At 45.4% G+C, this 11,566-nt stretch overlaps 1 non-coding gene across 1 annotated transcript; it reads left to right on the top strand.

Annotated features, from left to right (window-relative positions):
- The first annotated feature begins 1,315 nt into the window (after positions 1-1,315).
- Positions 1,316-1,445, top strand: LOC116100181. Its single transcript, XR_004122524.1, has one exon. It is a non-coding gene; the product is annotated as a small nucleolar RNA SNORA17 (small nucleolar RNA).
- Positions 1,446-11,566: the final 10,121 nt, after the last annotated feature.

Below are 11,566 nucleotides of genomic sequence, written 5' to 3' on the forward strand. Positions count from 1 at the left end.
GTGTGGATATAGTACCCTTTCATATAAATCCATCTCACCCGGCAGCTATAATGAAAAAGCCATATTAATTTTATAGATGAAGAAACTGAGAAAGGATTTTAAAACAACAACAATAACAACAACAACAATAGCAAACTTCCCATCGTTTCATTTCATATCCCAGGAGGCAAGACAATTCTCTTGCCTGGGTCTCTCAAGTGTTGGAGTTATGAGTCTGAGCCACCATATCCAGCCAGGGAAAGGTTTTTGGTATTGTTTGTTTGTGTGCTCTTTGAGACGAAATCTCTCTATGTAGTCCTGGCTGTCCTGGAACTCATTATATAAACCAGGCTGGTCTCAAAGTCAGAGATCCATCTGCCTCTGCCTCCGGGGTTCTGGAATTAATGGCATGTGGCACCAGGATTAGCTGGATTTTTTTAAAAAAAACACTCTTTGTCTTTCTGTCTCTGCCCCCACCTCTGTGAGTGTGTGTGTGTGTGTGTGTGTGTGTGTGTGTGTGTGTGTGTGAGAGAGAGAGAGAGAGAGAGAGAGAGAGAGAGAGAGAGAGAGAGAGAGAGAGAGAGAGAGAGATGTGCAGATGTGCAGGTACCCTGTGAAGCTGAAGTTATAGACGGCTGTCAGCTACTTGACCTGGGAGCTGGAAGTGTTTTTAACTAGTGAGCAATCTCTCCAGCCCCTGAAAAGGTTTTTGTCTTTTAAAATTATTACATCTTGCCGGGTGGTGGTGCCGCACACCTTTAATCCCAGCACTTGGGAGGCAGAGGCAGGTGGGTTTCTGAGTTCAAGGCCAGCCTGGTCTACAGAGTGAGTTCCAGGACAGCAAAAAACCCAATACATCGCAATTGTGTGTGTGTGTGTGTGTGTGTGTGTGTGTGTGTGTGAGTGCTCGTGCATGCAAGAGTGTGTGTGCGAGCACTCACTCACACTTTCTGATGCACCTGCTCATTCTTGTTGAGTAGCATCCAGTGTACAGATGAACCACTGGTTATCCATTCCCTCATCACCGGGACATTTGATTTGCTTCCAGTGTGAGAGTTATAAATAAAGCCACTCTATTCACTCAAATCTAGACTCCTGTGCGAATGAAGTTATCATTTCTCTTAGATTAGAGAGGAATTGATGAGTGGCATGGTAAATGTATGGTTGATCTTATAGAAAAGTGCTAACGCGCTTCCCAGAGTCATACAGGAAGTTCCTGTGTGCGTTGCTCCTGAGTGTCCAATTCCAGTCCATTTCACAGTGTTAGGTTGGTCAGTTGATCTTTGCCATTCAGATAGACGTTATGGGAGGAGGGGGTGTTGAAAGCAGCTTTGCCCCTGCCTCCAGAGTGTTGCAGGTGTGGCTGCTGTGTCACATGTGCATCAGTAGGTGGCAGTAGGAGGAGAGAGGTTACACTCTGTTCTGACCTGTGAGCATCTGAGTGATTAGATTAGTAGCCTAACGTCCCTGAAAAAAGTGGGCCTGAGACAACCACCAGTCCAGAGCCGAGGTCCTGCACAGGGAGCTCGCCAGAGATGACCTCCAGTCTTGTGCCTGACAGGCCGGGATAGGCTTCCAGGACAGGGAACAAGCTGGAGACTAGAACCCCACCTGGAACCACAGAGCCCCTGGGTAAGCCTGGGACAGAGGTCACTTGGGCGGGCCAAGCAAGGTGCCAACCTGAGACAGCCACCAGACTGGCCCAGACAGGGAGCAAGCATGAGATGACCACCAGTCCAGTGCCATGCAGGCTTCGGAGGGCAGACCATGCCCAAGATGACCCCCGCCTGGTGCCATAATGCACAGATGGGACATAGCACTGCTGAGACCACTCCTGAGATGGCCCCAGACACTCAGAGACTCTGAGCACCACTAAGAGGAGCAAGTAAGTGGTGGGGAAATGGAAGAGAAAGAGAAACAGAAGGATGTGGGCACAAAGAAGAGAGGCAGAGCTGGAGACTGTGGGTAGTAGATGTGAGTAGCTGGGGATGCCGCTTGGGACAATGGTAGGATCCTGGCCTGTGCTGTCACCACTAGGAGCCATGTCTAGGTCCGAGGCCCTCAGCAACATGGATTTGTTACTACCCAAGGCCAGGCAGATGTCCCTGGGCTGGGCTGCTGCCCCAGGGACATATTGATATTTGAGGGCCCTGCAGAACTGGCCACACCCTTCGTCTGGGCGTTGCAAGAGAGCTGTCCCCAGCCCTAGCCAGCTACAGTACTCATCGGAGAGGTCCTGTACATTGCAGGAGTTGCAGGGCAGTGATGGGAGAGCTGGTCCTACCACTTGGGTACTGTGAGGTGGCATGGATGAGGGAGAGATACCCTCCTCCCTCCTTGCTCCTCACCACCTGTGGCAGGCAGGAGACTCCACCCTGGAGTCATGAGAGCAGGAGAGCTGTCCCTGCCCCTCACAAGCTGCAGCACTCAGGAGAGCAGGCTCTGCACCTCACCTGAGCAGCCCAGTAGAGCTGACCCTGATTGCCGGGAGGGACACACCCCAAGGGTGTGAGCATGGGGAAACTGGTCCTGCCTCTTGTCTTCAAATATCCATTCTCCCTCTACTACACAGTGCTCTTAAACAACCCCAATACCCCACCTTCACTCAGCACAGTGCAGGGAGCTGACAAACACTTTTGACCTTTTGACATATGCCTTGGGTTGTACAGTCCTGAGAGTAATAAAACCCAACTCTCAGTGACTCTCCATAGCACAGGTTTGTTTCTCGCTATCCATAGCCCACCATACACTGAAGAATTCTGAAGTTCTTCCATTTATGTATCACTAGTCCTTGGCCACACTCAATTCCCAGGGACCAAGAGCCAAGGAGTGCAATCTAACCATAGGGTAGAGGGCAGAAGGGAGGGAGTACATGCTAAAGTGTCTGTTTTGTTTCATAGAGGATCATGACGTGTAGCTTTGGCTACTGTAGCCAGGCTGGCCTGTAACATAAAGCAGTCCTCCTAGCCCTACCTCTTGAATGCTGGTTTTACTGATGTTTACCACCACAATCCACTCAGTGAAGAATTTTAACGTGGTTGATTACTTTAAAGAGACGGGCAATGGTGCAGGAAATGGAACCCAAATAAAGGATAGTATTTGTGATGTTTTGAATATGCATGGCCCCCATAGGCTCAGATATTTGAATGCTTGCTTAGTCATGGGAGAGCGGCACTACTTGAGAAAGATTAGAAGACCTAGATATGGTCTTGTTGGGCAAAGTGTGTTGTGGGGTTGGGCTTTGAGATTTCAAATAGCCCACCCCATGGCTCAGCGGTTAAGACCACTGTCTGCTCTTCCAGTGGTCCTGACTTCAATTTCCAAAAACCACATGGTGGCTCACAACTATCCATACTGGAATCTGATGTCCTCTTCTGGCATGCAGAATAGCTATACATAACAGAGCACTCATGCACATTAAATAAATAAATAAATAAATAAATAAATAAATAAATAAATCTTTTAGAAAACCAAAACACCAACAAAAAACAAATAGCCTACACCAGACCCAGCACTTCTTTCTTTCTGTGTCTATGGATCAGGATGTAAAGCTCTCAACGACTGTTCTAGCATCATGTCTACCTGTATGCCACCACACTCCCCACAATAATGATAATGGACGAAACCTCTGAAACTGTAAGCAAGTTCCCAGTTAAATCCTTTTCTTTACAAGTTAGGGACATGGTGTCTTTTCACAACAATAGAAGTATGACTAAGACAATATTATTGCAAAGATGAGTGTTGTTGAAGATCTTCAATTCCCTCCATCCAGTTGCTATGGCAACTGGATACAGAAATTTAGCAATTACCTTGAGCTGCCCCTTTCCCTAGATTCAGGAAGAGCCTATGTGGTTTGTAAATATAGTTCCCATTAATTTAGCACATCGAGAAGCTGTAGGGTAGATCATGTGGGATGGAACAGAGTACAGACTTTCCAGAGTCCTTTAACTAGATCTTAGAGAGTCTCTCCTTCATGGAATGTCCTGAACTTGGTAGACAGAAGGTCTGGCCAGAGCCCACAGTTCTCTCCACTATCAGCTATGTGCCCATGGTCAGGCATTCTGAGGCATATCTCCTGGGAAACGAAGGTGACAGAGACCTTTGTTAGTTTTTGTTTTGTTTTGAAAGATTTACTTATTTTCTATGAATAAAGTATTCTGCCTACATACCAGAAGAGGGCACCAGATTTCATTACAGATGTTTATGAGCTACCAAGTGGTTGCTGGGAATTGAACTCAGGACTTCTGGAAGAGCAGCCAATGCTCTTGACTTCTAAGCCATGTCTCTAGCCTGCGAGAGACCTTTGTTAACACAACACAAGGAGTAGCACTTTATAAAGGAAACACCTGGCATAAGACTGCTCAGCAGGAAAATACTTGCTGGGCAAGCCCAACAACCTGAGTTTGAACTCCAGAACTCACCTAAGGTGAAAGGAGAGAACCAACTCCACAGAGTTGTCCTTTGGTCTCCACACAGGCAACACGGCACACATCCCTGCCCACCCTAATAAAAACAATGATTAATAGAGTCTAGAAAATTAAATAAAAGCACAGATGTTTTAACTTTCAACACAAACACTCTGGCATTGCAGTAAGTACCTATCAGGGCAGTTTTTGGGAGAGAGAGGCAGGAAGATCAGAAGTTCAAGACCCAAGCTGGCAAACTGGCTTAATGAATAATGAAAGAGACTTGCTGTCAAGCCTGATGATCTGAGTATGATCTCTGGGATCCACACACTGGGAAAGAGGCCACTCCTGCAAACTGTCCTCTGACCTTCACCCATGTGCTCCGTACCCCCATAAATGAAAAGTTAGTTTTAATTTAATTTAATTTTTGAAAAGTGTGAGACCATTCAAAAGCTAAGCCACTCTCAAGTACTCTGCTGTCTCCCATCACTTCCCTACTTCCCCAGACTCAACGTTGTGCCCTTCCCCCACCCTACCCTGGCCCTGCCCCACTCCTCCAGGAGCCACCTCCCATAGGCCATGTCCAAGGAAAAGGAATTGTATGTCCACCATTCAGAACCTCCACTCTTTGACACCCAGTCCCCATTAATCCCCTTTAATTTGGCATGTCATGGAGCTATATGGTAGATCATGTGTGGTGGAACAGAGTTCTGCAGTAAAAGGTACCTACAGATTTCCCTGAGCCCTTGAACTAGAGAGCCTCTCCATCAACAGCTGGGAAGTAACTAGCACTAGGTCCCCCTGGGACTCTTGGGCTTTTGATCCCTTCACTGATGCAAGGGAAATGATGACTGTTCCTAACGGTATCCATGGAAGAAGCCAGGAGAGAAATGACAGGAAGATCCTTACTACTGCTGCTCACGGTACACAGATGGTTACAGTAAAAAGGCACTAGTGAAGGCGATTAAGAAGGCACTTGCCTGGGATGGCACCTAATTGAGCATCTAGAACAAGGAGAAGTAATTCAGCTACAGGATGAGCAGACAAAACATGACAGCTCCTGACAGAGACCAGGTTGTCTAAAGGTGAAGTTGAAGTCTAAGTTGAAGGTTCATGAGGGTTTTTGTTTTGTTTTGTTTAATGCTATGGCTTTCTGAAGTTTCAGTGAGGATCTTCTTATTAGTAGAATTTCCCTTCTGTCCCTTGTCCCAAGTTTAAAAACCTCACAGCTTGTATAATCTAACTGTTTGGGATCCACTTTTTTAAAAAATTGTTTTATTTTTTATTTTTTTATTTTATTTTTTATTTTTTGGTTTTTTGAGACAGGCTTTCTCTGTGTGGCCCTGGCTGTCCTGGAATTCACTCTGTAGACCAGGCTGGCCTTGAACTCAGAAATCCACCTGTCTCTGCCTCCCAAGTGCTGGGATTAAAGGCATGCACCACCACTGCTCAGCTGGGATCCACTTTTTTTTAAAATTTATTTATTGATCATATGTAAGTACACTGTATCTGTCTCCAGACACCCTAGGAGAGGGTACTTGATCTCATTACGGGTGGTTGTGAGCCACCATGTGGTTGGTGGGATTTGAACTCATGACCTTCGGAAGAGCAGTTGGTGCTCTTAACTGCTGAGCCATCTCTCCAGCCCCTGGGATCCACTTTTAACTTGGATTAGTATAACTGCATACAGTAAACTAAAAAGAGGCATGGCTCCATAGTTAAGAGCTCTGGATACTGGGCTGGTGAGATCACTCAGCAGGTAAAGGCACTTGCCCCCAGGCCTGGTGACCTAAGTTCCACTCCTAGGACCTACAAGGTGAAAGGAGAGAACTGACTTCTACAAGTTGAACTCTGACCTCCACCTGTGCTGTGTGACATGCACACAGAAGCACACATACACACATGAATAAGTAAATACTTTTTTCAAGATTTATTTTATTTATTTTATGTGTATGAGTACACTACAGCTGTTCAGGTGGCCGTGAGCCATCATATGTGTGGCTGCTAGGAATTGAACTCAGGACCTCTGTCAGCCCTGCTCCCTACGGCATAATTCGATGTAGCTGACTTCAGATGCATAAGAAGAGGGCATCAGATCTCATTACGGGTGGTTGTGAGCCACTATGTGGTTGCTGGGATCCGAACTCAGGACCTTTGGAAGAGCAGTTCTCCAGCCCTAAAAAAATAATTTTTAAAAAGAGTACTTGATGCAGAGGCTGGAGAGATGGCTCAGTGGTTAAGAGCACTGACTGCTCTTCCAGAGGTCCTGAGCTCAATTCCCAGCAACCACATAGTGGATCACAACCATCAATAATGAGATCTGATACCCTCTTCTGGTGTCTGAAGAGAGTGACAATGTACTCCCATACATAAATAATTGTTTTTAAGATTTATTTATTTATTATATGTAAGTACACCGTAGCTGTCTTCAGACACCCTAGAAGAGGGCATCAGATTTCATTATGGATGGTTGTGAGCCACCATGTGGTTGCTGGGAATTGAACTCAGGACCTTTGGAAGAACAGTCAATGCTCTTAACCGCTGAGCCATCTCTCCAGCCCCATAAATAATTTTTTTAAAAAATAGATTTTTAAAAAAGAATACTTGGTGCTAATCTAGAGCACCTGCATTTGGTTCCTAGCAGTCCTGTGGTGGCTCATAGATGTCGATAACTCCAGTTCCAAGGGATCTAGTGCCTTCCTCTTGCCTCAGAGGCACCAGACATGCATGTAAAATGAAAATAAAGAAATGTTTTGTTTTGTTTTTAAAATGGAACTAATGTTGAAAAAAATGTTCAAGACCAGCCTGGCCCCCATAGAAGAATCTGTCTCAACGAGGGAGAGGAAAAGGAAGAGGAGGAAGAGGGAGAAGAAGAAGAAAAAAAGGAGGAGGAGAAGGAGGAGATGGAAAAGGAGGAGGAGAAAGACATTTAGAGTGGAATGTGGAACTTATATTGTCTGGCTTAGTAACAAACACCTTTCCTGCTGAGCCATCTTGCCATCTGTAATGGGGATCCGATGCCCTCTTCTGGTGTGTCTGAAAACAGCAACAGTGTGCTCGCATACATGAAATAAATAAATAAATAAATCTTTTTTATTTTAAAAAATACAAAAATAAAAAGCTTTTTTTTTTTGGTTTTTCGAGACAGGGTTTCTCTGTGTAGTCCTGGCTGTCCTGGAACTCACTCTGTAGACCAGGCTGGCCTCGAACTCAGAAATCCGCCTGCCTCTGCCTCCCAAGTGCTGGGATTAAAGACATGTGCCACCACACCCCGCCCGAATAAAAAGCTTTTTAAGAGAGGATTTGAACAGAGGTACTCTGGGATGAAACTGCTTCCAGGAACCATATGTTATTAAGCAAGAAACCCAGCACCAGGGTAGGCTGCCTCCTTATGGATTGTTGACCGGGGCCCTCAAAGCACCACAGGCAGTTTCCATTGCGCTTAGTTTCCCACCAGAACTAGATGGTGAGACCCTATTACTAAAGACACCATATGCTCTAACCTCAGGACATAGAGAAACCAAGGTGGAGCTGAGCTGGAAGCTTCTTCCCTGGTGGCTAAAAATAAAATAGATAGATGATGGATGGATGGATGGATGGATGGATGGATAGGTAGATAGAAGATAGAAAGACAGACAAGACTTCCAAATTGTTGACTAAAGCTCTCCAAGTCACCAACTGTATGAATTACAGTTAATACCAAATTACAGTAATTCACTATTTCTACAGTAGATGGCGCTATATTACTTCCAGTGCCGCTCCCCACCCCCAAAAAAACTGAATTTTTTTTTTTTTTTTTTTAGCCAGAAAAATCAATGTGGAACAAGAACTGAGTGTGACAGGGTCCTCCAATCTGATTTCAAAGCCCAAGAAGTGTTCAGTGCCCAACAATCACAGATACTGTGCCGTAAGCCACTTTGGTAACTTCAGAACAAAATAAAGACCAAGTATGACAGCACACAACTTCAGTCCCAGTAATTGGGACACGGAGACAGGCAGATGTGTGTGAGTTCTAGGCCTACCAGCGCTAATGTAGCTCTGTAATGCTGTAACACTGTCACATAAGACCCTGTATCAAACAAAAACAAGAAAAAAAACAAAGGAATTGTATATATACATATATATACATTACATATATACATATACATACATACACATACATAACTGGGGCTGGTAGGATGGCTCAACAGGAAAGGTGTTTGTTACTAAGCCAGACAATATAAGTTCCACATTCCACTCTAAATGTCTTTGAAAATAAAAATATAGGGCTGGAGTTCAGCGGTTAAAAGCACTGACTGCTCTTCTAGAAGTCCTGAGTTCAGTTCCCAGCAACCACATGGTGGCTCACAACCATCTGTAATGGGATCTGATGTCGTCTTCTGGTGTGTCTGAAGACAGCTACAGTTTATTCATATACATAAAATAAATAAATTGTTTTTTAAAAAGCTAAGAAATAAAATAAAAAATAATTTAAAATATAATTTATAAAAAGGCCTAGTTGTTAGGATACACTTACTTAACTGTCTGCTCCTAACTACCTAATTAAGCCAAGATTATATTTGTTTTGTTTTTTAAACAAGGTTCAGTACCATAAAGGCCCTCCTAATGCCTATGCCTTAAAATAGAGGGGCAGAGGACAAACTGGATTTGGTCACTGTGACTCTGGGAATTACTCTTATTCCTCAGAATAGGTCCAACCTGTGCTCTTCTTCAGTGTTCTGGCCTCGTGCCAAACCCTGAGCATGGACTTCAGGATCCACCCCACCAGAAATGTCAGATCAAACGTCACAGCAGCTCTGCAGGCAGGTTGTGACAGCTCTCAAAGGGCAGCTGAGAGGAGAGGACGGTGAATTCAAGGTGTGCCTGAGCCATTCAGCCAGCTCCTGCCTCAATAACATACATACATAAAGTTAAGTTCAGTTAAATTAAATCAAGCCAGGATGACAGATTAGTGCAATTTTCTCCCGCAAGTTGCATGATGTCCCAGGCAGAGGCAGGTGGATCTCTGAGTTCAAGGCCAGCCTGGTCTACAGAACAAGTTCCAGAACAGCCAGGGCTGCGTGGAGAATGTCTCCTCACCCCCTCTTGCCCTTCCTCATTTCCACAGCAGATGCCTACAGACACAGGGACACACGTATGGGCACAGATGCACGAAGGGCATTCCAGTGCACACACACAAACATACTGGCCATCAGCGTCTATCTAGTTCCCACTTGGAGCACATCATATCTGTGCACACACTTACATAAACCTATAGAGCTGTGGCTGGGTGTGGCGGCGTAACTCAGCACATGATAAACTGAAGAAACAAATTGGATAGGATCCTGTCCTGAACTTAACTGCCCCATCTTCATGGTAGAGATTACTGCCCAGAGACCCTCCGCAGGCACAGGACTCAGGGCTGTGTAGACTAAGAACGTCCATTTGCTAGCATTTCGGCTAAGCTCTGCTCCACAGTTACCTGGCAACAGACAGGTGTACCTGACTCACTATAAAAGAGACTGCTTGCCCCCCCCCACTGCCTTGCTCTCTCCTCTTCCCCTCTTGCTTTTGCCCATTACCCTCTTCCCCCTCTCTCCCCATCCCCCTCCCTCCTCTCTCCACGTGCTCATGGCTGGCCTCTACTCCTCTACTCTCTTTCTCTGTCTCTACTTCCTCAACTCCCCTCCCCATTCCCTAAATAAACTCTCTTCTATACTATACCATAGCTAGCGTGGCTGGTACCTCAGGGGAGAAGAGATGCCTCAGCGTGGACCCCTGCAGGGTGCACCCCCTGCCCCCACACCATACTGAGACTCTACCAAACAGATTCCTGGCTTCTCTTATCTTTTTTTTTTTTTTTTCTGGTTTTTCAAGCAGGATTTCTCTGTGTAGCCTTGGCTGTCCTGGAACTCACTCTGTAGACCAGGCTGGCCTCGAACTCAGAAATCTGCCTGCCTTTGCCTCCCAAGTGCTGGGATTAAAGGCAGGCACCACCACTGCCCGGCTTCTTATCTTCTCTTATCTTTTTATAAAACACACCGTCTCCTTTTCCAGTTGTCCAAATGTTTTTTGGAGGCTTTTACATGGGATCTGGGAGATTTGGCCTCGGGTCATCTGCTTTCACAGGTGCACTAACCCAGTGAGCCATTTCTAAGGTCCTCTTTGAGCTTTACAGCTTTTCTCTGCAAGAGGCAACCTCTCTCCATTCCTGATGATTGAACCTATGGCTTTCTGAATGCTAGCTAAGTGTCATACCGCTGAGCTATATCTCTAGCCCTGGGGCAGTTGTGTATGTCTTCCCTGGCAGGTGGTTTGAACCCCAGATCAACTATTAAGGAGGAAGGGGAAGCAGCAGCAGTGTCCCTAACACATGCATCCCATAAACATCCAGTGAGCATGGGTGGAGGCCAAGAACACAGCAAGACTCAATCACTGCCCTCAAGGCTTATGGTCTAATGAAGGAGTTAGGCCAAGAAACAGACAATTACACATCTCCTGGGATCTGTGCTAGCACATGGGGGGAAAGCCAATCCTTGTTCGGGGTCAGCAAAGACTTCCTGGAAGAAATCACATTTATTTGGTATTTATTTGGAAATTGAAAAGGGGGAGGTGGGGGCATAGTGGTTTATGCTTGCAACCCCAGAATTTGAGAGGCTGAGGCAAGCAGGATCATCTACAAGTTCCAGGCCAGCCTGAGCCACAGAGTAAGACTTTGTCTTTAAGAACAAAAAGGGTGGTGGTGCATGGAATGACTCAGCAGACAGAAGGTGCTTGCTGCCAAACCTGACAACCTGAGATTTATGCCCACACCCCAAGTGGTAGAAGAAAGAATGAAGTTGTGTTATCTTCTGACCTCCACAAATGCTCTGTAACACACACACACACACACACACACACACACAAATAAGTGAAATTTAAAAAGAACAACTAAACATGAGAGCATTGCCAGAAGAAAAATAGCGATTTAAAAATGACAATATTGGGGCTGGAGAGGTGGCTTAGCAGTGAAGAGCACTAACTGTCCTTCCAGAGGTCCTGAGTTCAATTCCCAGCAACCACATGGCAGCTCACAATACTACAATAGGGTCTGGCTCCCTCTTCTGGCACACAGGTGTACATACAGATAGAGCGCTCATGCATTAAATAAATAAATCTTTTTTTGTTTTATTTTTTGGGCTTTTTTTTTTTTTTTTTTTTTT

The sequence above is a fragment of the Mastomys coucha genome, unplaced genomic scaffold (assembly GCF_008632895.1).
Source record: "Mastomys coucha isolate ucsf_1 unplaced genomic scaffold, UCSF_Mcou_1 pScaffold20, whole genome shotgun sequence".
NCBI lineage: Eukaryota > Metazoa > Chordata > Mammalia > Rodentia > Muridae > Mastomys > Mastomys coucha.